This window comes from Brienomyrus brachyistius, chromosome 13 (genome assembly GCF_023856365.1).
Source record: "Brienomyrus brachyistius isolate T26 chromosome 13, BBRACH_0.4, whole genome shotgun sequence".
Taxonomy (NCBI): domain Eukaryota; kingdom Metazoa; phylum Chordata; class Actinopteri; order Osteoglossiformes; family Mormyridae; genus Brienomyrus; species Brienomyrus brachyistius.
In genome coordinates this window covers 27185747-27212243 of record NC_064545.1, presented here as the reverse complement: position 1 = coordinate 27212243, position 26497 = coordinate 27185747, and the positions used below count along the sequence as shown (strand labels likewise).

Below are 26497 nucleotides of genomic sequence, written 5' to 3'. Positions count from 1 at the left end.
ATTTTTGTAAGATTTTGTTTTGAGTACATAAGAACATAAGAAATTTACAAACGAGAGGAGGCCATTCGGCCCATCAAGCTCGTTTGGGGAGAACTTAACTAATACCAGTACTCAGCTGCTTGGTTGAAGCAAAATCTTGGACTGGATTTTTAATTTCTGGCCCTGAAATTTGCACCTCTGAAAAATAGTAGCTGAGACTAATTTTAGTGTCATACATTTCAACTGTGGGCCAGGACACAGAATAACATGGTATTGACATGCATGCAGCAACCGCTGCTCCCCAACAGGGGGTGCTGTCGTACCTAACAATTCTCCAGCCGCTACGACTTGTGCTGCGCTTTCAGCTTTCCATCTGCACCAACTGGAATGAAGACCTGTTCGCTTCAGCGTTGCCAAGATATAGACATCCCTGATGACTAAAATAATTCTGAAGGACAAAAAGTATTAAATCAACAGATTTACTGCATGCCTCCCACATCGCACCTTGCCATTTTAATCACCCTGAGAAAAATTTTATCCGAGTTATACCATGCTTTCCTCTAGAAAGGCGTTATTGTTATTAATAACTTATGCAAAGTCGGTGTTTTGGCACCCGATTGTGTCCCTTTAGGTACCACGCAGAGCCGCAGACTTCCTGTTGGGAGAGGCGCTGCCTACAGTCAGTCTGCTTCCTGTCGCCTCTGAAACACTCCAATCTCAATCTTCAGCTCTTTCTTAAGTCAGTTTTAAGTTGCTCCCTTTCATGCTGTTAAGTTAGTAAGGAGGGACTTCAAAACTTGTTCTTTCAGAGCGATTCATGCTGTCACCATAGAGGGGCGCTGTGGGCACTGATCAACAGCAGACGGACGGTCCGCTCAAAAGCTTTAGGTAATAACTACACTAGTCAAGTAATTATTCACGATAATAATTGGATGAACATAACCATCAAAGAATCCAATCCAGTATCATATTGAAATAAAATTATCTAAATACGAAAATGAAACCATAGTCGTAATAATATAAGTAGTAAAATTACAATAATTAATGATAATTAAACAAGAGCAACTTTTAGCTATTTATTTTTAACGAACCTTTGTTCATATACGATATTTTAAACTTTGCAATACAACTTCCGAATTTTGTGAGTGTTGTTGTATTAAATACACACACACCTGTTAATACGAGTCAAGACAGCAGAATTTCGACAAGCAGAAAAAGGAACATTTGACAACGTTTCTTCATCGACTTTCTCTTAACGGAGCAACAGATGTTAGCTGTGAGCTGTAATGAATTATTGGCGACTCGCGGATTATGACAATCAGTGCGACACTATAGGGCGGCAGTGAAGGAGCAGAAGCCTCCATGCTCTTGGCCTGTGGGAGTCACGATGTATTTGGAGAGCAGAACCTGCTTCTGATCACCGTCCTGACGGATCTACAATGGCGCACGTTTAAAATGCAGCCGATGTTTTCTGAGTTATTTATGATGGACCATTACACTCGCTTGCATTTGTCTTTCCGCTCGGGCTGAAACCCTTTGATTAAACAGAAGTCTGACTGAATGCGATTTTATTTTCATTGTTAAAGTTGCCTCGTACCGATGTTTCCTCCACATTGCGTTTGTACTGGAACAATTAAGGTTAAATACTTCTCTAATAAACACTGAATCTGTGTCTGACAGCTGAGTGACTTGTTGGCTTTGTTTCGTTTTTCTGTTTTCCTGAATGCCCTGTTGCATGCGAGGGGCTGATTCGTACCACGAATGATGGTTTTCCCCCACATTTCTTCTTAAATGAAAGGCTAGGTTGGGCGGTTAGTCACTGGCTGGAGAACACGCCCCGTAACCGGACGCAGTGCCGGCCGCCAGGAGGCGCACGGCCAGGTTTGCGGTCGCTAATTCACTTGAACATCTTTACGATGTGGGAGGAAATTAAAATACACAAGAATCTGTACGTGCAGGCTGTGGGCTGCGATAGTCTTCCGAAACAGTGACGCTACCCTTGGAGCGCTCATTCAAAGGTACCCACGTAACATTTTTTCTTTTAGATGGCCAGTAATATGCAGTTCATTAAGTGGCATCCATTTTAATGACTGATAAAAAGCAGCTTAGTTTTTAATTTAGTTTTGCTGTTTGTGGGGCTCTGTGATTCAGATCTGCACTGTATGGAACATTCCACTTGTATTGGCGAACCTGTAAGATTATTTGAACCGCTGGGCATCGAGTTTTTGAAACTGATGCAAGTCTATATGAATTCGGGCTGGGACACCATGACAGCAAACGCCTGCACCCCAGAGAGCTGGATCTGAACGCTACATTGGTTAAAGTTTTTATTTTTAGAGGTTTTGGGGGGCAGATTCCACAAAAATAACTACTTTCTTTTTTGTGCCTCTCCCTCAAAGTGAAGCTCTTTGTCTTTACATTAGAGTCGAGGTTTGAGAATAGTATGGATTGTAATGAGTCAGGGATGTATTTCGTGAAGGTAAGAATACAAAACTGGCTCCCTATGAGGGGGCATCCAGGAACCTTGCAGTCATAGTTTTCCTATGTGTGTGACATATATTTACATTTATGGGCAGTGGTGGCTTAATGGGTAGGGAAGCGCACTGAGGTACCCTGAGCAAGGTGCCGCCCCCCAGCACTGCCCCCCGGGCGCTGAATTAGCTGCCCCCCTGCTATGTCACATATGGGTTAAATGCAGAGGACCCATTTTGCTGTTGTGCACTGTGTGCTGTGGTGTGTCAACAATGACCACCGATCACTAAATTCTAATGTAATTTTACTTGGCAGACACTTCTATCCAAAGCAACATACTTTTATTAAAGGGAGAGTGGGGGGGCTTGCGCAAGGGTCTAACTGGGTTTTGAACTGGTGATTTCTCAATGAATGGCAGACCCTCACACCACTTACATGTGGACGGTCCTCCCAGCTGCTGCACTGCTAGAGATGTTCATCCCCATGAAAGTATGCAGTGTTATGGCCCCAACTCAGACCAATCCAGTTACCCTCCAGATTTTTTTATAACCTTGTTGCTCCCCCAAGGACAGAACCTGGAACAGAAGTTCAAATTAAAGCATGATACCTGAGAACCTACAATACCCAACATGTACAGGTGCTCATAAACCCTACACGCAAAGATGGGTACGTTCCTAACATCACACAGCCCCCCTGCAACACCCCCCCCCCCCCCGGCCCCTGCTGCACCTATTTCTACATCCTGAGAGGATTCTCCTAACTTGTAATATTCAACAGAAAATCACGTTTAAAAGTAGACCGAAGAATAAAATGAGGAAAGAAGAAAAGTTTTAATTAGAAAAAAATGGTGAGAAATCATTTAAAGTTTCATATCATTCAGTTCTTGTTCCTTATTGTAACAGCTGAAACGTAACATAGTTTTACTGGTCCCATATAGGGCCTTAATTTTTCGGTGCAATACTGCTCTTTTGCTCAGTCTAATCAAAATGCTGTTGGCAATATTGAGGAGAAGTGATTACAGCTGATTAAATCTGTCTGCACAGGATTACACCCTTCATCTAGAAATAATGCACCATTTCCATTCTGCTCTCTAATCAGCGGGAAAGTTTTTACCTTTCACTGGAAAAGAGGTCTGACAAATGAGGATAATTTTACAGGAGAACAAGTGTAGAAATGAACAGTTTGGGAAATGTTTCCTTTTCTGTCTGAAGAATGTGATTTCGGGACAAAATGACCCCAAAATGAGATTGTCTCTGAAAGAGCCAAAATGGTGACAAAGCATTTACATGATCTTTAAGTGCTGAATATATATCAGTTATTTAAGGTACCAGCCAATGATGACTCATTTAAGTGATGGTGATTCACTGCATCCCATTCCAGTTCCTAGGTCATAAACAAACTGGAATTCTGGGAGCCAGTGGGAATGTGGCAGATAGTCAAGCCAAACAAATCATTTGGGTGAGTTTTATTTCGGAGTGTGATTAGTATGGCTGGTTTAAAAAATAATAAGTGTGAAATATGTTTCCCTGAGGGCGGGTGGGTTTAATTTAATATGCATCCAATGGATGGAGTCGGACATCATTCTCAGCGCTCAAAGCCTGCCTCTCTGTGTGCTTGAGTTTGTAGCAGTCAGCAGGGGGCACTATTCCCACACCGTGCTGATGGACAACACATTCTTACAGTCGTGTTCTGTACTGGGGAGGTACTGGATCTCTTTAGGCATATGGTGGGCTGCTTTAATTAATAGATCACTATTTACAGCCTGTTTTATCCTCCTCTCTAAGAGGCCACTCCAATGACGTGGAGGAAGATTGACAAGCTGACTATTCCCAGCTATCAGCTGTAATTAAACTAATTTGATTGCTGTTGGCATTGCACGCCCACCCCCCCCCCCACCCAGCCCCCCCCACATCCATTCCAATTAGAGATAGCATTAGGTTGCTAAAACTTTGGATCGGATATTTTTATTGGGAGTAAATGCAAATGAGAACAACAGCAATTCCCGGCGGACGACATAGAGTAACGAAAGCGAAGGGGGTCATTGTTCTTCAGCCAGAGGAGGAGAGGTAGATGATCTATAACGCAAGGTGAACTCCGGTAGCCTTAACGACTCTTTGAACACTTTATATCTATAGATCATAAACAGAGTGAACGCTGAAGCGTCTTAGCTGAACCGCGGCCCGCAGGTGGATCTCTGCCTGGAAAGATTTCCCTGCATGCTGGTGGAAGCACTGATGGCTCTGGCTTGTATACCCTGAGTGAACCCCCCCTCCAGTGCTCCCCCAACAAAAACTGGGTGCTTATTATCCGTGCCAAAAAAAAAAAATGCACCATTCGGCATTAACAGTCATTCTTATCGAGACATTTGGAATGATATTTATGAAATTTAAAACTCATTTTACTAATTGCATTGCTGCTGCATAAAGTGAGAGGTATGATATTTGATAGATTCTCCTGCTCCCTCACCTGGGGATTCCAGTGGGCAGCCTGAGATCAGCCCACCCCCGCCCCCCCTCCCAATCCCATACTGCTGAGTGGTAGCTCACCTAACTCGCTAACTACAACCTGGGCGCCCACTCCAGCAAGGTTAATTGATTCACATGGTAACATTACATCATGTAGGTGACATGTAAATGAGTGAAAACCGACTGAGCAAAGGTCACAACTGAAAGTTTTTGGGCAGACCTCCCGTGCCCCCCCCCCTCCCGCAAGATGCCCACGTCACCCGTACCTAAACGCACCAGTGGGCGGAGAGAAGTCCCAGACTTCAGCAGTGTTGACATCGCTCGTTGTGTTGCTGTTTTACCGAAGCATGCGGCTGTCAGTGGAGATCCGCTGCCCCTTTTCCATAGCACAGATGAGCCCTAAAACCTTATTAACGGCAATGATCTCATCCTGGAGCAGTTCATCCTGTGCTCTAGGTAGGGGGCTCTCCCCCCTCGCCTGACTGACTCCAGCAGGTTTCCTTCTGTTCCTCATCTCAGGAGGTGTAAAGTGGGTGCTGTCTTCTGTCGGCCTATCAGTGCTCTGTGGCACCCAGTTAAGACGACTCTTCGTTCCCCATAAAAAAACCAAATAACATTTCATGAAAGGTTTTTTTCAAAATGCATCAAATCATTTATGATATACTCTCTCTTCGGATTGAACCTTTCTATCCTAACTGCGACTGGACAGAAAAACTCATTACTCAGTTTCCTTTATGTCTATATCTTATAGAAGCTCAGATCTAATTAGACTGAACCATTTTTTTTTGGTGCGGGGGTAAGGTAATGGCGGTGGGAGCAGGGAGGCGAAGCTAATGGTTTGTTCCATGCGTCCCTCATTCTCAGTGATTTGTGTATATTGCCGTATTGCTGTATGCTTGGCCCCTAATAATGACAGAACGGAGTCTTTTCCCTTTCAGAGATGTGAAAGGCTTTTCTTTGTCAGGAAATCTGTTGCAGGAAGTATTGGGGAGAACATGGGTGAATTTAAACAGCGCCACCTGCTGGAGAGTGACTGTTCTCGCTGCCGATTGTAATCATATGAATCATGATTATAGAGAGCTTGTCTGGCATGGCAATGGCAGCGATGGAGGTGTCAATTTTCTCACTAGGGTGTCTCCCCTGCACCGCATTGGCTCCAGGAATACCGTTCCTCAACTAGGGGAGGCTTTGGCTGGAAAGGGGTTCATATAAATGCTAATCCAATTCAGCCCATTCACTTATTCAGCTCTCCTCACAATCCCCAGCTACAGCCGAAAAAGGAAGAGAGGCGAAGTTAGCTTGGCAGGGGAGTCGAGCATCACATGCTTTTTTTGTTCAATTGGAACGTCAGATAGAGGGTACGGTTTCAAGCAGCGCCACCTCATGGATTTTTTAAGTACTCCAGATAAATTATGCCGGATCCTGTTCGTTTAATCACCAGCCTCATAAACAATGTTTCATCACTCTTCTTTTTTTCCCCTGTGGCTTTGGAAAAGTTGTCACGATGGGAAGGAAAGTAAAGAGATTATGGCGTACAGGGGAGCAAGTAGCGTAAGGTCCTGTAAAAGTACAGAGCTGCAGCGCTGGTTGCTGGTACACATTAAAGCACTCTGAAAAATGTGTTAATTGGTGACACATTTCTCGGACACTTCATCACTCCTGCGACATATTTTGCATCGAAACATCGGAAATGTATGTTAAAATAAAACAGAAATCAGTACAGAAGCATGAAAGGCATGCTGTGCTGCGTTTGTCCGGACTGCTTGCAGTGTCATCCAGTGGTGATCGTCTGCCCAGCAACCGAGGTGGAAAGTTCAGGTACAGAAAACACGAATCCGGGCCAAGGTTTTGTTTCAGCCAGTTCAGTACTCTGTGACTCTTTAAGTTTCCCTGGCTGGTAGAAACCATGTATGATGTTATCGGTAAAATTCGATAGTAAAAGTGAATCTCATAAGTTAGCATATCGGCCTAGTTTACATGCTTGCCTGCTAGCAGCAGCTAATATTACTTTTTGAGGGATTTGCACGCTGGACGAGTCTGTTCCCCGGTCTGTATTCACTTTTACCGGGAGGCGATGCTAACAGTCCCCCCCCCCCAACTGGAATGCCATCATATGGACGTCTATACATAGCTCAGAATATACACTGGAACAACTTATTATCGCTAGTTGTTTATTGCTTGTACGCTACCGTTGACATGCTTCCAGCGCTTAGCATAAGATACAAGAATGTTTAAGTTATGCAGCAGTGAATGTGGGTATAATTTTTGCATTAAATTGCAAGTTTAAAGGAGACTGTGCGGTTTGTGAATGCAAAAAAGTATGCCGGTAATTTGTTTACACGAAGTGTTATTTGACATAAATGTTGTGCTTTTGCTTTAAGTATTTAAATAATGTAACATTTTATAAATTTGAATTTATTTGGAATGGAAAGACGCACTAAAACACAGTACGTGTGTCGTAGTTGCACTTTTGTGTTAAAAATGACTGAACGCACTGACTGCATTAAATGGATTAACACACTGGTTTTAGCTACCGATATCTCTTTGTTTTTCACGAGTTACCAGGGACGTTTGCTGTGTACTGGCACCTCTCATGATCTACCGGTAGTGAATAACAAGGTAGTCTGTACCCTGCCTGCTTTTTTACGCTTTCAACACTAAGAAAAGCTGATAGAAATCGCGTTGTTCTTAATTAGACACACAGACGTGTTTAAAAGGGGCACTTTCCGTTGTTTTTAACACACCTATGTTTATAGTGAGACAGAAACTCTTCATTCCAACAGCCGGTTCTCGTTCCCGGTCTGGGTCTCCTAGAGGAAGTGCACTTACAGGCACTGGTCTGGCCCCCAACCTGTCGTGAAGGATCAGCAAGTGGATGCAGGACTGCAGGTACAGATTCTGGGTCCCATAAAGGCATATGGTATTACACCCCCCCCCCACCCAGACCAATCCAGTCAGGCTCCATATTTTTCACAAGGGGACACATGGACCGCATGTGGATCAAGATCAGTAAAGCACGTCATCAATCACAGCATGAGTCTGGTTTTATACTGTATAACGTTCACCGTGTAAATTGCACTTAATTGTGCATTTCAAGTTTGTGTCCTTAACCAAGCGCCAGATTCGGGGGCCCAAGCACTTTATAGGGGCCCCTGAGTATGAGAATTGTCATTTATTCATTTGCGGAGCATTATCCCCCCACTCTGCAAAATTTACCGAGGGAGACCATCCCCTTGACAGATTTTACAGAGGGTGACCACCCCACTTGAGGAATTTGACCAGGGGACCTGCATTTCATCAAATTACCGGGGGGGGCCTCAATGTGACATTTTGTCAAGGGGTCCACAATTTCTAGCTACGCCATTGTCTGCAGCACAAACTTTTGGAAAATCCTGCCACATTCCCTTCTGTAGTGCGGCACAGGAAGAAATCAGCAAAATTGCCCCGGTTTAAGGAGGTGGATGTGGTCAGCTGACCCTGCCGGGGTGGAGGGGTGCCGGCCACATCAGAGGGGTGAAGACCACTGGATCGACTTTCCATTTTAACTCCCTTCTCCCTCTGGATATTTTCTGAAAGGTCAGTGTAAGTCATGGAGCACGTTAAGAGACAAAACGCCTACATCTCAGCGCGTAATAAAGAAAGAACTCGTCTGAGGCCAAGCGACGCCACATATCTATTACATAAGACTTTTACAGGCTTTTGATGGAAAGAAAGTCATGTAGACATGAATCTATCTGCTCCGTGGCTGGGCAGGCGAAGTGCTTGCAGAATGAGGCTCGGCTGACCACGCCGATGAAGCGTGTCTCGGATCGTGAGAGTGAGGAAGAGCTCTAGGGTGTGCGGCAGGAAAACTGGGGGCGAGAAGCTTTACCTGGTATCTGGGAGGCCACTATAGGGCTGTGTTAGGGGATCTTCAGCTTCTCAAATGAATATACACAAATTTTCATTTTCATTAAAACCAGTAAAGGCTTCTGTCTGGCATTGCAATGAAATAAACGGAGTCGGGTTGTTAGGGGGGGAACACAGCCCCATTACTGGTACTGGCTGGATGACACGACTAGGGGTCAAAGGTCATGTTGGGAAGTACACACCGTGCTGTACATCACACCTTCCGCCGCTCCTGCCGAGTGCGAATGATCTTAGTGATGCGATGATCTTAGTGCACAAGTCCCACAGGGAAACACTATTAACACTGCATCAGTAAGCGAATCGTATTCCCTCCTGTTCCTTTGTCTGCTTACTGCCCCCCCCCCCCCCCCCCAGCTGCAGCATGCAGCCGTGACATTATGATGCGATTAGCACTGAGGTACACTGGGCACCCACCGGGAAGGATTAACGGGGGACTGGTGACAGCGATCCTCTGGGGCGATGGTCAGGGGCGTGACAGTGGGTGGGTGGGATCACGAGACCCTTTGCCCCCTGGTCAAGAACTTTTATTGTTGCTGACCCCTCCCCCGCCAATTAGGTGGCCACCCTACATGTCCATGATGGCATCCTGGCAGTGCCACTGGCTCTGGTCATGCAGGCTGCCTGTTCCTCCTGAGCTGCTCTGTAGTCAGATCATTGGGCCTGATTGGAATGTGTAGCGTTTTGAAATTCATCGTACTGCTCTTGGTGTGCGGCGTGGAACATGGATGGACCCTCCACCCATGGGATTTTGAACCAGCAACCTTCTGAGTCTCAACTCACAGAGCTGCCCTTCAAGAAATTCTCTGTTATTTTTTTAATAGATTTGATTCCTTTATAATTATTGTCAAATGTAGAGGGCAGTACAAATATAGCTTTCTGTGGATAGGTGTGTCCTTTGATTTGTACCGTAAGAGGGAGCGCCCCCTGCTGTTGGCCTCAGTGTCATTCCAAGTGGAATTAGCATTACGTGAGCTGCCTGCTCAACAAATAACTAATGAAGCCCCCTGCTCGCGTGAAACCCGCGTGTCCGGTGGGTCGGGGGTTGCCATGGTGATGGGCCAAGGTTCATCCCCTGAGAGGGCAAGAAGATTTATTATGCTGTGTAGTCCGTGTACATACTTCATACAAACATGGGGACTGTCAGTCTGCATCTGCTGAACAGAGCAATTGTGTCTCGCACAGCACACACATCTCACTGATAAGGTAATAGCCAAGTCAAATCCAGTGCGTTACATTGTCCTACCATCCAAATACAGGTATACAGCGTATAATCGTGTCCCCACAGGACCACGGTGCAACATACAGCAGCGGGGATGGGGGGAGGGGGGTTTTCACAGGACTTAAAAGTGCAAAACACCGTGCAAAAACAGGGGGGCTGGACACAGGGGTTTGCGTACATAGTAGAATGTGTATGTTTGTAGAAGGAGTGGGACAGCAGCAGCGTAACGGGGTGGAACAAAGGCAGTGACTACAAAGTAACGATGAACAGATGAAAAAGACGAATACGAATAATAATAAGTGAGCAGTGCCAGAGGGGCGGGGGGCGCGTATTCTCAGGGACAGGTAAGGAGTAGGGGGGCGGCAGCAGGGTATTCCGTGTCCTGGCAGTAGTACCTATTCAGATTCCCTTGGTAGGAATGTGCAGCGCAGGGAGGGCAGAGTCAGAGAGGACTGAGGTCTATCACAACGTCCTACAAACCTGTGGTTCTCCGTTGGGCCGGATCCATGACCACGTCACGGTCATTCATACTTTTGTGATTATTATGTAGTTTTTTTCTTTTTTAAGGAAGGATCTACGGGAAATTTCCAGTAAAGAGAATTACAGGTCGGTCTGCTTTGTGCCGTTTCAGCTGCTAGGAAGGAAAGAAGAGCTCAGCAGTTTATTTTGCTGTTTGCCAGAACCGCACGGGATTTCCTGACAGCCCTGAGATAAGGCCGTGTGACGGGGGTTAAAGGCCTCTGCCGAGAGCTCCTGCTGTGTGGGGGATGGGGGGGGGGGGGGAGGGTCTTACCCACATGCCCCCTCTGCCTGGCACATGCATTTGCCGTCCAGTCCCACCAGCCCACAGTCCTCACACAAAAACAAGGAATAGTTTCTAGGTCGATGGGAGGCAAATTTTATTCTCAGAAATGGGGGGGGGGGCACACTGCAGGCTGATTGGATGCAAGTCAGCTCAGATTGTAGACGGGGTCGTTAGGTCTCCATCACCGACGGCACAAGTAAGTTCACTGCGGGGTGGGGCAGGGGGGAATTCAGGGGGCTGTATCCATGGATGTGGGGCACCATGCCGGATTGTTGCCAATCTCCGCGGCCCCACCTGGAAATCATTAGATTTTCATTAGGTGTGTCCGCCTTGACTGTCCACACTCCTCTCCAGGTCAAATTAAATTTACATTAGGTGCAGCCTCCCGTGAGCTAGCCACCATGTCTTCTCAGGACACATCACATTTACATTGGGTCAGCCCTCCCATGCACCAGGATAACCCTCATTACTTTTACATTAGCTATAATGTCCATTAAGCCAGGCCTTCTCCCCCAGCATGCCATTCTCACTCATTCTTCCTGAGAGTCCATTACTTTTAGGCATCAGGTCACGTCAGAGGAGAAATCCGCCAAAAGATAGCTCCTCCTTGCTAGGAGAACTTTGCTAGAACTCACACATGTTCTTGTGGGACGTAGGAGCCTTTTATTGGGTGCGTCGCCCCTCTCCGTTTCCGATTGGATTGTTAACTCATCTGTGAACTTTCAGGTGCCTGGGGAACCCAATGACGCTTGAATGAGATTAAATTAACAAGGTGAATTGATGGACAGAGACAGGCAGGTCCTTAAAGGGAGCCTTTCTCTGTAGCAGAAGGCCCAGAGTCCTAGAAATTCCTGACTGGCCGAGCATGACTCCCTGTCGTGTCCTATTAGCTGTTTCGCAGTTCGGGTTGTTTTGCTGTAATTTCGTTCCTGGGTGTTGATGAACGCAAACATAGATAGATGTATTATGTGCAGTGAGGGGGTGGATATCTTGTCCTTTGAATGTACCACTTATGTCAATATGGGAGGCATAATTGAAGCGCTAAATTAATCATTATGATGTGTACGCATGACATATTGCATTTGCATATCAAATCATGATAAGCATGACTTGCCCTTGGAGAAGGGATATCGGCCTCCACTCCCAGTGGACTACAATGTTTTTCATATCGATGTTCCATCTCTTATTATTGTTCATAGTGCATATATCCCATTGAGACCGGAGATGTACAATAAGTCAATTGGTGGAAAATTATACACAGTTTGGTTATTCTGGCTGGAGCCCAAACCTCCGTCACATTCCAGGAAATTTACTGCTTGCGATCAATATAAATATTAACACTAGCTAAACTCAGGGTTACGTTATCTAATGCTTTATCATGGTCTCGTGGTCTTATACACTATGGAGAGTCTCATACTTTGCCCGGCTCGCTGGTACAGGTGTCCACTGCCACCGATGCAGCCTTGAGTGCCCCCCTGCCGTCATACCAGACCTGAGAAGGATCTTGCTGTAGTAACTTTGATTTACCCAGTGATTTTGAATGGCACCGGTAAGGTGCAGAATTGCATAACGCTTTGAATTAAAATGTGAGCAAAGCAATTAAATGCAACAATCAGTGTTTGATTTCATTGTGCATCTTAATTGTGAGATGCAGACTTCCTACCGGACTTGGGGATTTTCTGTCTGATTAACAAATTCTCAAACGCGTAAATGAGCAGAAATGCAATTGCGACAGCCCAAGTCACTGAAGTACTTCTGTCATATGGATTCTGGTTCTTGGCTTATTAACTACAGTGGTCCTTATTTAAACTGTTTATTTGTATTTTTGGCATAAATGTTCATTAACTGGAAAAAAGGTGGAAAAGGAGGAACATCAAAAAACAATGTAGCTGTCTCTGCACTGCAAACCGCCTAAAATGTGGCTAAAATGACCCCAGTGCGCTTTTAGCATACCGACAACCGTGCAGTGCTAGTTCGGATCGTGCAGTGAGCCAGTAGCTTCGTCAGACTGACATTCAGGCAGTGACAGTACGTGGGTGACTGAAGGCACGCTCACGAGCCCACCTGATTTCCCGAACGCAGCGTGACTTGGAAACCTCTCAGGGAAGCGATAACGTTAGCCATGCAAAGCAGTTTGGCCTCTGCCCATCGCAGAACGTACGCAGGAGTCACATGACGAAGCGGAAGCAAGAACCGTGGTTCCTCCATCCGGTTCCAGAAGAGGAACCTGCAGTAGTGGCCTTTCCAGCAGCCGGTGCGTCGGTCAATACTTGCAAAAAAATCACATCACAAATCACAAAGCACTGGAAGTATGTCAAGATATGGATGCCTGGAAAATGAGATATTATAACCAGGTATAAGAAAAATGGGCTAAAACACTTAGCCAGGAGCAGAAAGTTACAGCATTGTGGTTCTCATTGGTCAAAATATGGTTAAGAGACAATATATCTCATGTGGTCATTGCTGAAGGCGGAATTAGACACTGCATATTCTTGACCAAAAGGCACGTTGACCTGACCTGTATGTACCAACTTCCCCGTAAGAAGAAGACAAAAGTGAAACCTCACAAAATCAATAAAAACAAACCCAGCAGAAAGGCGGTTGATTGACATTTCAGGTAGGTGCTTCTGAAAATAAGACACCGATTGCTTCTGACTACGATGCCACGTGCCCGTCATCCCCCATTCCCATTCCTTGACCGAGTCTGTCTTATTTACACTCCGCACGAGAGCTCGAAGCATGTAGGCAGACTCCTGCTGTGAGTGGTTTTTGTTGTGTCAATGGGGTGTTTAACTGTAATTAACGGAAATGCGCACTGTGTGGCATTGTGGATATTCGGTGTGATTTTTTGAAACTGATGCGGTTGATAGCACAATCCGACATGGTGCTCTCCGGAGAACTGAGCCTATCTGATGTGGGTAGAATGTGTGTGTATGTATTTGTGTGTGTTCGCTAGCTTGCTCATACATTGGCCTCGTACACTTTTTGAGCCATACCTTGCACTGTAATAAAATGTACACAAATTTGTGGAGACAAGTAGACACACCGACACCAGATATCACACAACAGTTTAGGACCTGGATTATGACTGAATGACATGCTACGTGATGATTCTGCTTGTAATCTCGAGGGAAACATCTCAATTGTTCTGGTTCATACTGGCTTACATTGTTTTATTACCATAACTTTTCCATCTGTCCTTTATTAAATTGGGGGAAAAAAAACATTTTAATTTCCTTTATTATTAAAATGTGAGCTTTTGCGAAGATTTTCAGAGATGCAGTACACGCACATAGTGTGATTTGGTTTAAAGCATGATTTTCATTTTCAGTCTGTGCAAGACAATTGTATTACTGGTTGGCAAATCCCAGATTACAATCTTGAAATTGCCTCATCTTGTGTCTGACTGCCGAATATATATATATCTCAGGTTAAAAAGAATGAGCGAAACTCATATTCTTCAATAAAAGATGTATGCGCGTGTGTATTACCACTTCATGTGTATCCTGTCAACTTTGTGCAGCACTTGGAGTTCTTCTTCTGATGCTCCACGGGAAATCTTGTTAACTGCTTTCTGTGACCACCTGGCCAGCTGTTATTTAATACATATCTCATTAGTGTATGCAATCATTTTCATCAATTACATTATGGAGAAACCACGGTGAACTCAATTGGCCACTCAGCGAGTGTCCTCTACATGCTGCCTAATTAAAGGAGAACGGGATTTTCGTCGAAGATTCCACACGTCAGGCGGTTAGATGTTTGTTCCGTCTGCCATCAAGCCCCAGCATATATGAATAAGCAAGTGGATCTGCGATTCGGCTGAAATGGAGATGTCTCAAAGAGTCAACTGGAAAACATCTGAATGCCGTACACAAAGTCATCTGCTTAAAAACCTGTTTATCTGTGGAAGGTTGCTGCTCATGAGAGACCACAAACACCTGGTTCATTGGAGCTCATGAACGTCTACATTAGGAGAATCATCTGAGATGAATGATGCCTGTATGAGGAGAGCTTGTCTGATCTAATGAACGGTGGAGTATGGAGGACCATCCCAGCTCATGAACATCTGCATTAGGAGGCTCGGTGTGACATGACTGTAACCAGCACAGAGAGGCTCACCGCAGGAAGTAAACATCTGCACGGCAAGACCCACAGGATAAGACAGACGGCTGCACCAGGGAGACCATATGAGAAGCCAAAATCCAAGTGAAGGCTCGTCTCAGGTAATGAATGGCTATGCAAGACGGCATGTCTGGAGTGTCGCACATCTCTCTGTCTTGTTGATATGGGCATCAAGGATGGCTGAGGAAGGGTACGTTTGTCTCTGATAAACCATCCATCCATGTTCCTGTAGCTCATCTAATACAAGGTCATGGGGGGAGGGGTGCGCTTTTGCCTGTTTCAGGATATAGAGGTTGTAAAGCAAGGGGTGCCCCACAGTCCAAATGATGCAGCAACATACGGCTGTCTAGGGGTGTACTTGGCTGTCGCGTCTGTTTCAATTTTAAGAGACGAGAACGAGTCTACTTCATGGGTGGATTCACGGCTCCGCTTTCCTGGAGTTGCGTCTGTGCGATTCTGGACCAATTAAGCAATTAACCATTTAAGTGGAAGGAAACAGACTTTCTGCACTTCCTGGGATCTGGCAGGTGGCAAGAAAAAGGCAAGGGAAGAGACACCTCTGAAACACGCTGGTAACATGCGGTGTCCTGGAGGAGCACCGGGCAGGAGCACCGGGAAGGAGCACCGGGAAGGAGCACCGGGCAGGAGCACCGGGAAGGAGCACCGGGCAGGAGCACCGGGAAGGAGCACTGGGAAGGAACACCGGGAAGGAACATTCGTCTGTTCCAGGGAGAGTCGGAACCTCGCCTGACACAGTGTGTTTGTTTGTTTGTTTGTTTTGGTGCTTGCTGTGTTTCAGTCAGCGTTCAGCCTCGTGTAAGGAAAAGGTGCAGGCTGCAGAGTGGCGTGGTCTCCTAATGGATGGTGGTGCTGATGGAGTCAAGAGAGAGCGAGAGAGAGAGAGAGAAGAGAGAGATTACAGGTCCACTTCTCTTTTTATTACAGATACAGAGCCTTTCCGAGCAGCTGGAGGCGGGTCCTATCTATGATTGATCATTTCCGTTGAGTGAGTCTGACTTATATAGGCGAGGGGGTCAGCTCCATTCATAGTGTCCCCGAAACATGGCATGACGACTCCTTCATTCGGCCTGAGCTGATCTCCTTACAGATTAAACAGGTCCTGCCACACCAGTGCCTTCGCAGCAACCTTATAAAAGTGGGATTATCGGGGACTGTGGATCCGGGTGGGCGGGGCTGTGCTTTCGCGCATCGGTCAGCCGCGAGACACGGGCCAGGAATGCCCAAGCAAGTGGACATTTCTCTCCCCCTTCGTTTCCACTGTGGGTTAGTCAAGTGGAAAATTGTTACTCCTCTTTAATAACGTTGTCCCAGCACTGTTGGGCTGTGCACGGCATATCAAACTGTCATTCCCACACACTGGAGAAATCACTCACACTTCCTATATCCGGGGATATATCATTTATTGTCCAGAGCAGACCTTATGCTGGGCTGCTGTTTGTTTTTACATGCTAATGAAACATGGAGGGAGACATGAATGGGGCAGAATGAGTTTGTATTCCTTGCATTTTGTGTCTGTCTGCATGTGTACGAAAGGCAGGGTTTGTGTTTTCATGCAGTCTTACTGCATTGGCTCGGTATGCCAGCAATCACAGTTTCTGATGAGCGTTTTTCCACCAGAGGTGCTGTAGGCCATATTTACGGTCCACATCAGTTTTTGATGCCATTCACGTGCATAAATCGCTTCCACGCCTCACCTGCTTCCTTCCAGGTACTTGAGGAAGAGAAACGGGACAGTAAGTGCCAGGAGTGCGGGGTCTCGTTACACTTCAGAGGGCTAATTAACCTGGACGTGAAGGTCTTGTCTGTTATCTCAGAACACAGTGGGGCAGGCCAATTCCATCCAGTACACAGTGAATACAAAGACTGCTGTAAACACCTCATGAAACACCAGTGATAAAGACAGTGTTCGTTCGCATCGGGTTCCGTTCAGTGTTGTTTTTCCTTTGTGTTTCGTGAAGCATAGTCGCTGGAAGATTTTTATCTAATTATATTCTCAGCGCTTGCTTCACACTGAGATGTTCTTTTGATTAGAAATGGGTACGGTAATTACGACGGTGGCTTCCGCAAGTTGTTCATCCATCCGCGGCGCGGACTGCAGCATCTGAGGTTTTCGTAACAAGCGTGTTTTCTCTCACCGCGGAGACTTGATTAACTGGACGAGGCGTTTTCACGCTATCCTGCTGTTTGACCGTCCGGCTGCATAAACAAAAGCACTAGTATGGCTGTCCCAGGGTGGGGGCCCAAAAGATTTAAATAATATGGGGAGAGAAGCCTTGTTACTTTGGGCATCAGCAGATTAGGCCTCTCTAGCTGTGATTGGAGAATTGCCAGTTTGAGCCCTAACCTTCAGAAAATAGTCACGTCTATGTTGGGCCCTTGAGCAAGGCCCTTAACCCCCCCACAATGCTCCAGGGGTGACAGGTAAAATGACCTGGCCCCTGTACTCCAGCTCCAAGCTTTGCTCTCACCTCTATATATCTACATGTACATTTCAAAAGATTCATTTCCAATGTGCCTGTCTTTGTGCAAATAAAGCATCATTTTATATCAAATGTTGCTCCTCTAAGCCCTCTAGCCCGCCCATCCTAGGTCGTGACTGCCAACGATCACTTTCGTCCAGTGTGTCCCTACCTGGTCTTGGGGGGTTTATGTTTTTGCTCCTGGGAGCAAAAATGTGGACTTTCTGGCAGGGAGCATGGAGGGAGCAAAAACATGGTCTGTGGGTCCTCAAGGACCAGATTGGGAAGCGCTGCTTTACTCAGTGGGGTCCACGAAGTTGATACCTTTTTCTGGTTCTTCTCATTAACACTGGATTGCCTTGGCATTCGGAGCCTGGAAAGAGGCCAGCAATCCTGTGTGATCGTACAATTGGTACTTTAAAGGGGTGGATGGGCTTATACACCCTTTCGTTTTATATGTTGACTTGCATCCCAAGTTGTGCGGTTTAAAAAGCCCATAAATGCCGAAGCTGCAGTGTGCCGCCTTCTTGCATTCGCGCAGCACGACTCCATTTGGGGATCTTCTTGCCCAACAAATTATTTGCGGAACTGGAGTCAGACGAGTTTGTTCTGTCTGCTGTTATGGTCGGATCCAGGGACTTATTGAGAGCTTGAGTTATGAGAAGCAATATTGTGGGAATACAAATCTGAGTGTCTTTAGAAATGTTTTTATAGTACGGAATGACTGAAGGAAGTTTTTTATAGTGTGCATGTCCTGCATCCCATCGTGTGGCACATTTATACACTTGGGCTTCAACGTGTCTTCCTGAAGGACGTAGCACGGCTAACACGACTGCAATCTGAACACGGCAGGGCTGAGCATGTTAGCTGCCTCTTAACACCCAGCAGAGCTGTTTGGTTTATGACTGATGTTTAACAGCTGCATCTGAAGGCTGCTCAATCAATAAAAATAACAAGCGCTAAATAATGAACTAGCTGAACATGGAATAACGCTCAGGTAACACTTGCCTATTATCTGCTTCAGATGTAGTAGAAGGTCGTCTTGTTTCGTTCCCGGGTGGTGGAATGACCTGCTATGCCACGTCTAGTCATCAGACTCTCCACCTTCAAGAAATGCTTCAAGTCTCATCTATTCCATGAATCCTTCTACTAATCTGATGCATTTTTATGTTGCCTGAATGTTCTTACGTTGCACTTTTGGTCATTGAATGGTCGGATGAGTTTCATGCTGTGTTAGAAGTTGTGCAGCTCCTGCTCCAGTCCTGCTTACACCACTACCTTGGCTTTCATTAGAAGGTCAGCCTAGCTGCACTTATGCCTGGCTGACAGCACATATATTTGTAATGTGCTTCACTTATTCCTCGCTATGGGCAAAAGCGGCTGCTTTTGTAAACGCCATGGCTGTGATCTTCGGGACATGTTATTCGACAGTATGACGCGAAGAACATGCATGTTGGAGAACTCCAGCTCCACTTCTTGTTTTGTAGACTTCAAAGCAGCAAGAGGGTGAGATGCCAGCAGAGTAATTCTGGTTTTTGGATTTTGATAGTAGAAGCGGACAGGCTGGAAATAGCTTTTCTTTCCATGAAATGGAATGGCAAATTCATAGAATTTTGGGTGGGTGAAGCACTCCTTTCCTCTACAGGAGATGTTGGATTAGGACACCAACAATATGCGATGTGTGTTGGCATTTCCCATCTCCGGCCAGAGAAGATGCACTGTTATGTGGCAAATCAGACTCAATGAAAGTAGTCAGAGAGACAGCCTTGTGTTGTGACTACCATGTCCCTGTCATGTGACTGCCAAGCCTGAGACCAACTCTGGGACAGGGACTGCTGTTGTCATGTGGTGTTGTTGCATGGTTTTTATGTCTGGGGCCTCAATTGTTTGTTGATGCGATGCTGCACCAATGAGATTAACCTTTCGGCCTTGTTCCTGTCTTGCTTCTAATGGAGGTTAATGAAGGGAGGCCAGTGAACTGTTTATGTTCCACTAAAAGCAGGAAAATAGGCAAATAGATACATGGATAATTAGATAGCAATTTGATGGTGCAGGATGATGCAGACAGTTGACACCAGTGAGGCTCGGATGCCTGTACATGTTCACTCATGCTGAAGGTCAAGTCTCTGAACAGTCGTGATGGACTCCCTTGATGTGTTAGATCATTGCATAGGAGCCGAATGAATTGGTATTTAATATTACATTCTGTGTTTACCTAGCAGATATACAAGCAGCTCTTGACTCATGTAAGACCTCCTTAAGTAAATACAGACTTATATAATAGTATCTGTAGAGTTTACGGACGCGCTAACACAAAAGGGTGACATACTCCATGTAAGCAAATTTACACGTTATCTTTTCATCTATTTAACCTTTCCGTCATGCTCACTTTTACCCTGACAGTGTGACCTGCTGCCAGTTTCTCTTACAATTGTGATTTTTGCTTTGTGGATGTACAAAAAAGCCACCTATCCATCTTCTATAACTGCTTACCCAATAGAAGGTCGCGATGAGCCGGGGGACATTCCCGAAAATCAGAGCAGCCAGAGGAAAGACGGCAAGAAAGCATGCGAGCAGATGTTACTCCAAGCACATTTACTTTCAGGAAGAGAGTCTGTGAAAATTAGCAGACACTCAGCTGTCTCTTCCGGAGATGCATGCTGGGGGCTTTGAGTTAGCGAGCTGCTGAGAGCCGCGCCGATCAGACGCGTCGCTCGGCAGATGAGCGCGCGACCGCGGAGCAGCAAGCGGCAAGCGGAACACGATGACCTTCAGCGGACGCTGATCGTACACGCTGACATTTTCGCTCTGGTGCCGTCTAACATGCTAAGTAGCTACGAGATAACTGCTTATAGCTGCATGTTTTAAAGTGTTTTAGCACGGTGTTCAGCTGGTCTGCGTTCAGCCGCTTCCAGTTCAAAAGTGGGGTTTATACCAGGATTTATGAGTTATTTTATGATGCTTCCGGGACGCATTCGGTGCCGAGTTTGGCATCCTCCTGCCTATTTAGCGCTGAATGTGACTCATTTAGCCGACTCTCTATGCTCTTCCTGCGCATTCAGCAGCTTGATGACTTACAATGTAACCCTAAGTGTGACTGCCGCATGGACCACGTCTGACTTCTTCACCACGCTGCTGCCCTGATTACAAAACCACTAATTGCCATCTGAGAAAAAACACCCCCCCCCTGCCCCCTTTAGGTCTCCTTGCCCCCCATACTGTAATCTGTCCTCCACCTTTAGTTTGTGTTCGCCTCCTTTAACCTCAATTGCCAATCAAAGAAATATATTAATCTATAACTGTGATGCCAGTTCTCCTGTTTTCTCCCCATCTCTCTCTCCCCACTTTTTTTTTATCTCACACCCACATGCTGACTACTAGATGCTATCTTAACATCTGTCTCGGGGCTGTACTCAAGTCGTTTTCCCTGTAAGACCATCCCTACCTAGCCACACTGCTGTCTGTTCTTTCCATCCTTTGATCTCTCATCCTTATTCACATTTACTTTTTCCTCTAAGATCTCTATTTATGTGTTAATGCCTGGGACAGTATTTAAGTTAAATATTTAAGAAAGCTTGCTGTAAATAGTTAATATAAGAAAAGTCAATAATCGTCCTGATTTGGATTGGAATTGATGAATGCATTCCCGAATGGCCCTAACCCTGGTTCATATCATATTTATTCCAACATTCCTTACACTACACTCTTTTTGTACATTTAATTGTCACACGTACACATTGCATATATTAACTGGACTGTATGTGACTATTGTCTTGTCTTAACTGTATATGTACTTGCTGTATGAATGAGAGCCATTTACCTCCAGAGTGAAATTCCTTGTTTGTCTGTGAACATGCTTGGCCAGTGATCCTGACTTGGTGATGTCCCACCGGTTACTTGGGTCCTTTGAAGCTGATAGTTTCTTTTACACATTATAGGCTGCTACACCCTCTAGGGATAGCAATATAAAATGGAGCACCAACCAATCCGTCACTGCAGCCCACTGACAGCATGCCGGTATATGAAAAGCTTATAGATGGCTGTTTTGGAGCCTAAAACCCAATGCCGCCATGATAGATCTTCACCAGTTCTGGAGATGTGGCTTTTGTAGAAGAATCAGAGATGTGGGCTATGGGGCATATCGGCTTTCACTGTGGAACGTCGACAGGATTAACTTGGTGGGTCTGAATCGCTTGGAATAATCTCTGTGGGATGTTCATAGTAATGATGGCCAGAAGGTATATGTTGGAGCCGTACATGCTGAAGATGTACATGTGGATTGTTCTACCATTAATCGTTTGAATCGCCCTTGTCATTCATGGGAATATGAAGGCCTTGTTGAGTACATGTAGAGAGAAGCTGGTTGCTGTGAGAATACGGACAACTTACTCTACAAAACAAAGAGCAAGATGAGGGAAGTGTAAAGACAATTTCCCTGCAGGGATCTATAAAGTGTATATTATTATTATTATTATATACAATGAGAGGAGAGTGCAGGCAGCATGCTCCTCTGGTGCTGGAACATGGGGATCCGAAACAGAATCGGCCCTGCTCTGAACTTACCACCCGGGCAGGTAGCGGTTAAAACCCAGGTGATTGAGAGCCGGCTCCCTGAAAATGGTTAGGAGGTGACGATGTGTGTGCCAGGCAGGGAGGCCGAGGTGAATTGCTGTCAGATAGCTCTCGCAGGCTCGGGCAAAAGTGCGTACTTCCTCATCTGCCTTCTAAATGGCTGATTAAGCTGCTTGTAGGGATTGCATCAGCAGCGCTGAGGGTACGGCAGCAGAGCAGGATTCTTTCCATTTGTGTGGAAGACAAACCTTTGTGGGTAAGATGAAGTCTTGGCGTTAACACGTGACATTGTTGGTATTTTTGCGAGCTGCTTGGTGTGAGGAGAGCGTAAATGAGGATGAACATTTGTGATCTTCACTGAAATTCAGAAGGGTCATACAGTGTGTGAAGTCCATTGGCATGTTGTTGATGTGAAATCTGATCTGAACGCAGCACGAAATGAACTTAAATGGAATGAATTTATTAATTCCAAAGGCAGATGGAGGAGGTGGGTGATCTTATTTCTCCTCAAAGTTCATCAGATGGCCCAGATGAGATACGGGTGACATCATTCTCTGGGTATCCCTGTTTTTGTACTTTTCTTTGATTCAGTCTTTCGGTATTAATGAAATTGTCCGGGTCTGTACCGTCTGACCCTAACCCTTCGTGTCATCTCCCCATTTGACCAGCAGGTGTCGCTGGCCATCCTGTTCTCCTCCCTGTCGCTTGTCCCGTAAGCCCTTTGTGTGTTTCCCTTGCCCTCTAGACTGCTGAATAGCTCAGTGGGCTGAGTGTGTGACTCAAAGACTGACGACTTGCTGGTCGTGGCTTTGAGGCTAGCCTGTCTAGTCTCCACTGTTTACTACTGTTCATTTTCCATCCCCCATTTGGTTGATGTGGTTTCCTTGGTCTTATGTTTGTGTTACTATGTGTTGGAGGTTCTGTCCCCTTGCCTGTTCTTCATCCTCCTGGTTCCATTTTGTGATCCATTTTGTTTAAATAAACCTCACTGTCTTAGAGCCGTAAGTGGATCGGCACCCTCATTTCACACCTGCACCATGTCCGACTCCATAACCGAAATTTAAACAAATGAAATTCCATGGTTACTTGCCTGAAAACTGAAATCTGTTAACTTTCTTATAAACTTTCACCCAAATACAAATCACTTGAGGTGCTCTTCAAAGATGGTGTTACAAGTTTAACAATTCGTTTATTTTTACTTGAAAAAGAATTATTCAAAACCTGAAGGTTTAAGTTGCTACATAAATAAGCACAGCAAATTCACACATAGCTTTGACAGTAAGGATCACAAATGACTTGCAGTTCTTGGTCTTGGACTAATTACAGCTGTGTGTGACCATCTCTCAACTGCAGAAGTTCAATTTCCTCACCATGTGCGTGTATGATTATTGATTGTCCTGATAAATTGAATCCATGCAAATCATGTTTCATGTGACACAATACCTTCCCCTTCAGAGAAAATCACTGACATCTGAATCCACACTTTGCAAATTCTCATTTAACTCCGATCTTTAGATATATATTTTCGAATTGCTTATGACGATACCGAACTGGCAGTTATCAGCTATCGTTGATAACAAGTTCAAAGGTGGTCTAATCGGGCTGGTTACCGTCCGCCCATTGGCTTCTGACTTGTTTTCAGCTATACGCCTGCAACTCGCTAAAATGAAGACAGGAGGCAATTCTCGGCGAGCTGAAAACTGTGATTGCACATGTATCTCCAGGATAATAATCAGCTGATAAGATGCTAAATGTGCGATGATATTATTCTCTTTGAACAGAAAAAAAAAAAAACAAAACAGCCCAGTCAAATATGAATGAATGGGATGTGTAAGAATAACTACATTTCGAAAGCCGAACAGAGCCCGATCGAATTAGGCGGTGGTATGGCGAACACTTTATAAGGTAAGTTGTTTCAATTGTTAAAGGCTATTAAAGCACAGAAGAAAAGTGTGCCTGCTGCGCAAAGACAAACTAAACAATTGTGGGCGTCCGTGCTGTTAATTCTGCTTTAATGTGAGTTTGATCCATTCTCCCTTAAACTCCGCAGACTTTTTCTGAAAATGTTAATTTAGGAGGGACCAGATAAGACCCGCGGCACGGTAATGACTTCCTCCAGCTCAGCTTTGTATTGCTAGACAGGCGAAAATAAGGTAGTAGGACCGTTCAGCCACGCTTGCTGCAAAGGTGCGATTAGAAGTGTCATTCTGATCTGAATTACTCTGAACGTGTTTAACAACAAATAACAATAAATAAACTGATAGGGGAACAATTACATGAAGATATAAATTATTATGTGTTTTTTTGCGAACTGTTATTAGCATTCAGATTTTTTCTCAAGCACATTATTTAGGCTGAATATCTGACGGCTCTCGGCTGTTGTAACGCAGCAAGGTCAACGGCTTTGATTTGTGCGCCACAATACCGCGCTGTTCACAAGGCGGAGCAGCGCTGCGGCGCGGAAGCTGATCAAAGGATGGCGAGGAGAATGGAGGACAAGCGGGGGAAAGGGAGCGGACGGGACGCGGCACCGGCACGGCACTGGCACGGCACGGCAGCCATTAAACGGGGCTTTGAGGAGCCTCTGCGGGCGCCTCGCTGTTAAGCTCCGTGGGCCACGGCCCCGGCCATTAAATTGGCAGCCGTACGAAATTACCCTTCTGTGCGGAAATCAGAGTAAGGCGCGCTGCCGCTGTTTATTTACAGGAATTTCACAATCATTTCTGCACTGTTTTCCCCCTCCGTTTCACTAGAGGCTGATGTATTCCGCCTGAACGGGTCCCAATCCGAGCACATTTCATTAAATGGCCAAATGTATATAAATAAAATGCATATATGTAAAGGTTTATGCAATATGTCGCCTGCTTTAGCGAAATGTTCCGTGTACATTCTGTACCCACCGAGAGAATACAGATGAGCTGCATCACTAATATCCCCACTATAAATCCAGATGCTGTTATTAACACACAAGTACTGTATATATATTGTGCTGATTCAGACAAATAATTTACATAAAGAATACATATTTAAGACATATTTTGGTGCTTTGCATATTTTCCAGACTGATTACAGAACATCCGTCTCCTCCTTTGTCTTCCCCTTCCAATACAACTTCAAAAAACAAAAAAATCTGGCCGAAGCTTTACTTCATGACGGTTTGAATAATCCACTTAGATTTATTACCTATTTTAAGGATTTTATCGCAGTTCCATTGTAATCCACAGATCTGCCTTTTTCCTACTATTTTTAGGCATTACACAGAACAAAAGTTGATATGGGACACATATTAGTGGTGAACAAAGGGTGAGATTATAGTGAAAATCCTTCAGAGTAAACAAAGGATAGAAGCAGACTGCAAACAGATAAGATAACTTTAGTGCCAGTTCCCCCCCGTCTCCCACATCTCTCGAATGTGGGCTCAGGATGAGTAAGAGGAGCCTTGCATTAAATAAATCCCCAGTGTTTGAATGGTTTTTACCTGTGTTGTCCTTAATGGGTAGTCGGGGGGGGGGGGGGATATCTATGGGACTGTCAGCTAAAAGCTTGGCTCAGGATGCTTAATGCAGTGTTGGAGAAGATTGAAAGTATTTTTTCTCATCCAGCTTGCCTGTTTAGGCAAATTGGAGCGGCCATTTCTCTCAATTTCCTTCTTGAGCAAAATGCTTAGTTACAAACAGATCTTCAGCAGTTCAGATCTGGACGTAAGAGGTAAACACTGACATCTGATGTTAACAACAACAACAACAAAATAGGAACTCAGTAGAATTCTAAATGTATCCATCTACCCATCTTCAAACTGCTTATCTGTTACTGGACCGCAGAAGGCCTTTACTGCCTAAACTGTGTGTCTGGAGAGCAGTAGGAAACCTGCAGACCACTGAGGACACGGAGACTTTACAGCCACGTAGGGCAGGGTAAGGATTCAAACCCCCACCCATGGAGAGGAGAGGAGACAGTGAACCACTCTGCCACCGAAGATATGGCATAGCATGCAGAAAGCTATGCAAACACAACCTCCGATACCAACTACTGGAGAACGATGAGCTCAATCCAGTGATGCTACCCCCGCCTCCGATACCAGCTACTCAACAATGATGAACTCAATGCAGTGTTGCCAACCCAGCCTCTGATACCAACTACTCAACAATGATGGACTCAATCCAGTGATGCCAACCCAGCCTCCGATACCAATTACTTAGCAATGATCGATTCGTTGCAGTGATGCCAACCTCAGCCCCGACATTGGTGCTGAGCAGTGCTGGTCTTGATACAGAAATACTAACCCAGCTTCTGACATCAGTGCTGAGCAATGCTGGATTTAGTAGAGATGTATCACCCAAGCTTCTAACTCCACTGCTGAGCAATGCTGGATTTAATATAGATACCACCCCAGCCCCTAACAGCATTACTGTGCAATGCTTGTCTGGATAGAGCTTCCCCCCTACCCACATAAGCCCATGAGGCTTGGGGC

At 45.4% G+C, this 26497-nt stretch overlaps 2 long non-coding RNA genes across 2 annotated transcripts in view; one reads left to right on the top strand and one right to left on the bottom strand.

The window, feature by feature from the left end:
• The window catches only part of LOC125705853 (uncharacterized), a 267045-nt gene that overhangs the window by 12930 nt on the left and 227618 nt on the right, over positions 1–26497 (bottom strand). The gene's annotated exons all lie outside the window — the stretch shown is intronic.
• On the top strand, positions 6563–8466 carry LOC125705852 (uncharacterized). Its single transcript, XR_007381713.1, has 3 exons — positions 6563–6734; positions 7700–7805; positions 8330–8466. It is a non-coding gene; the product is annotated as an uncharacterized LOC125705852 (long non-coding RNA).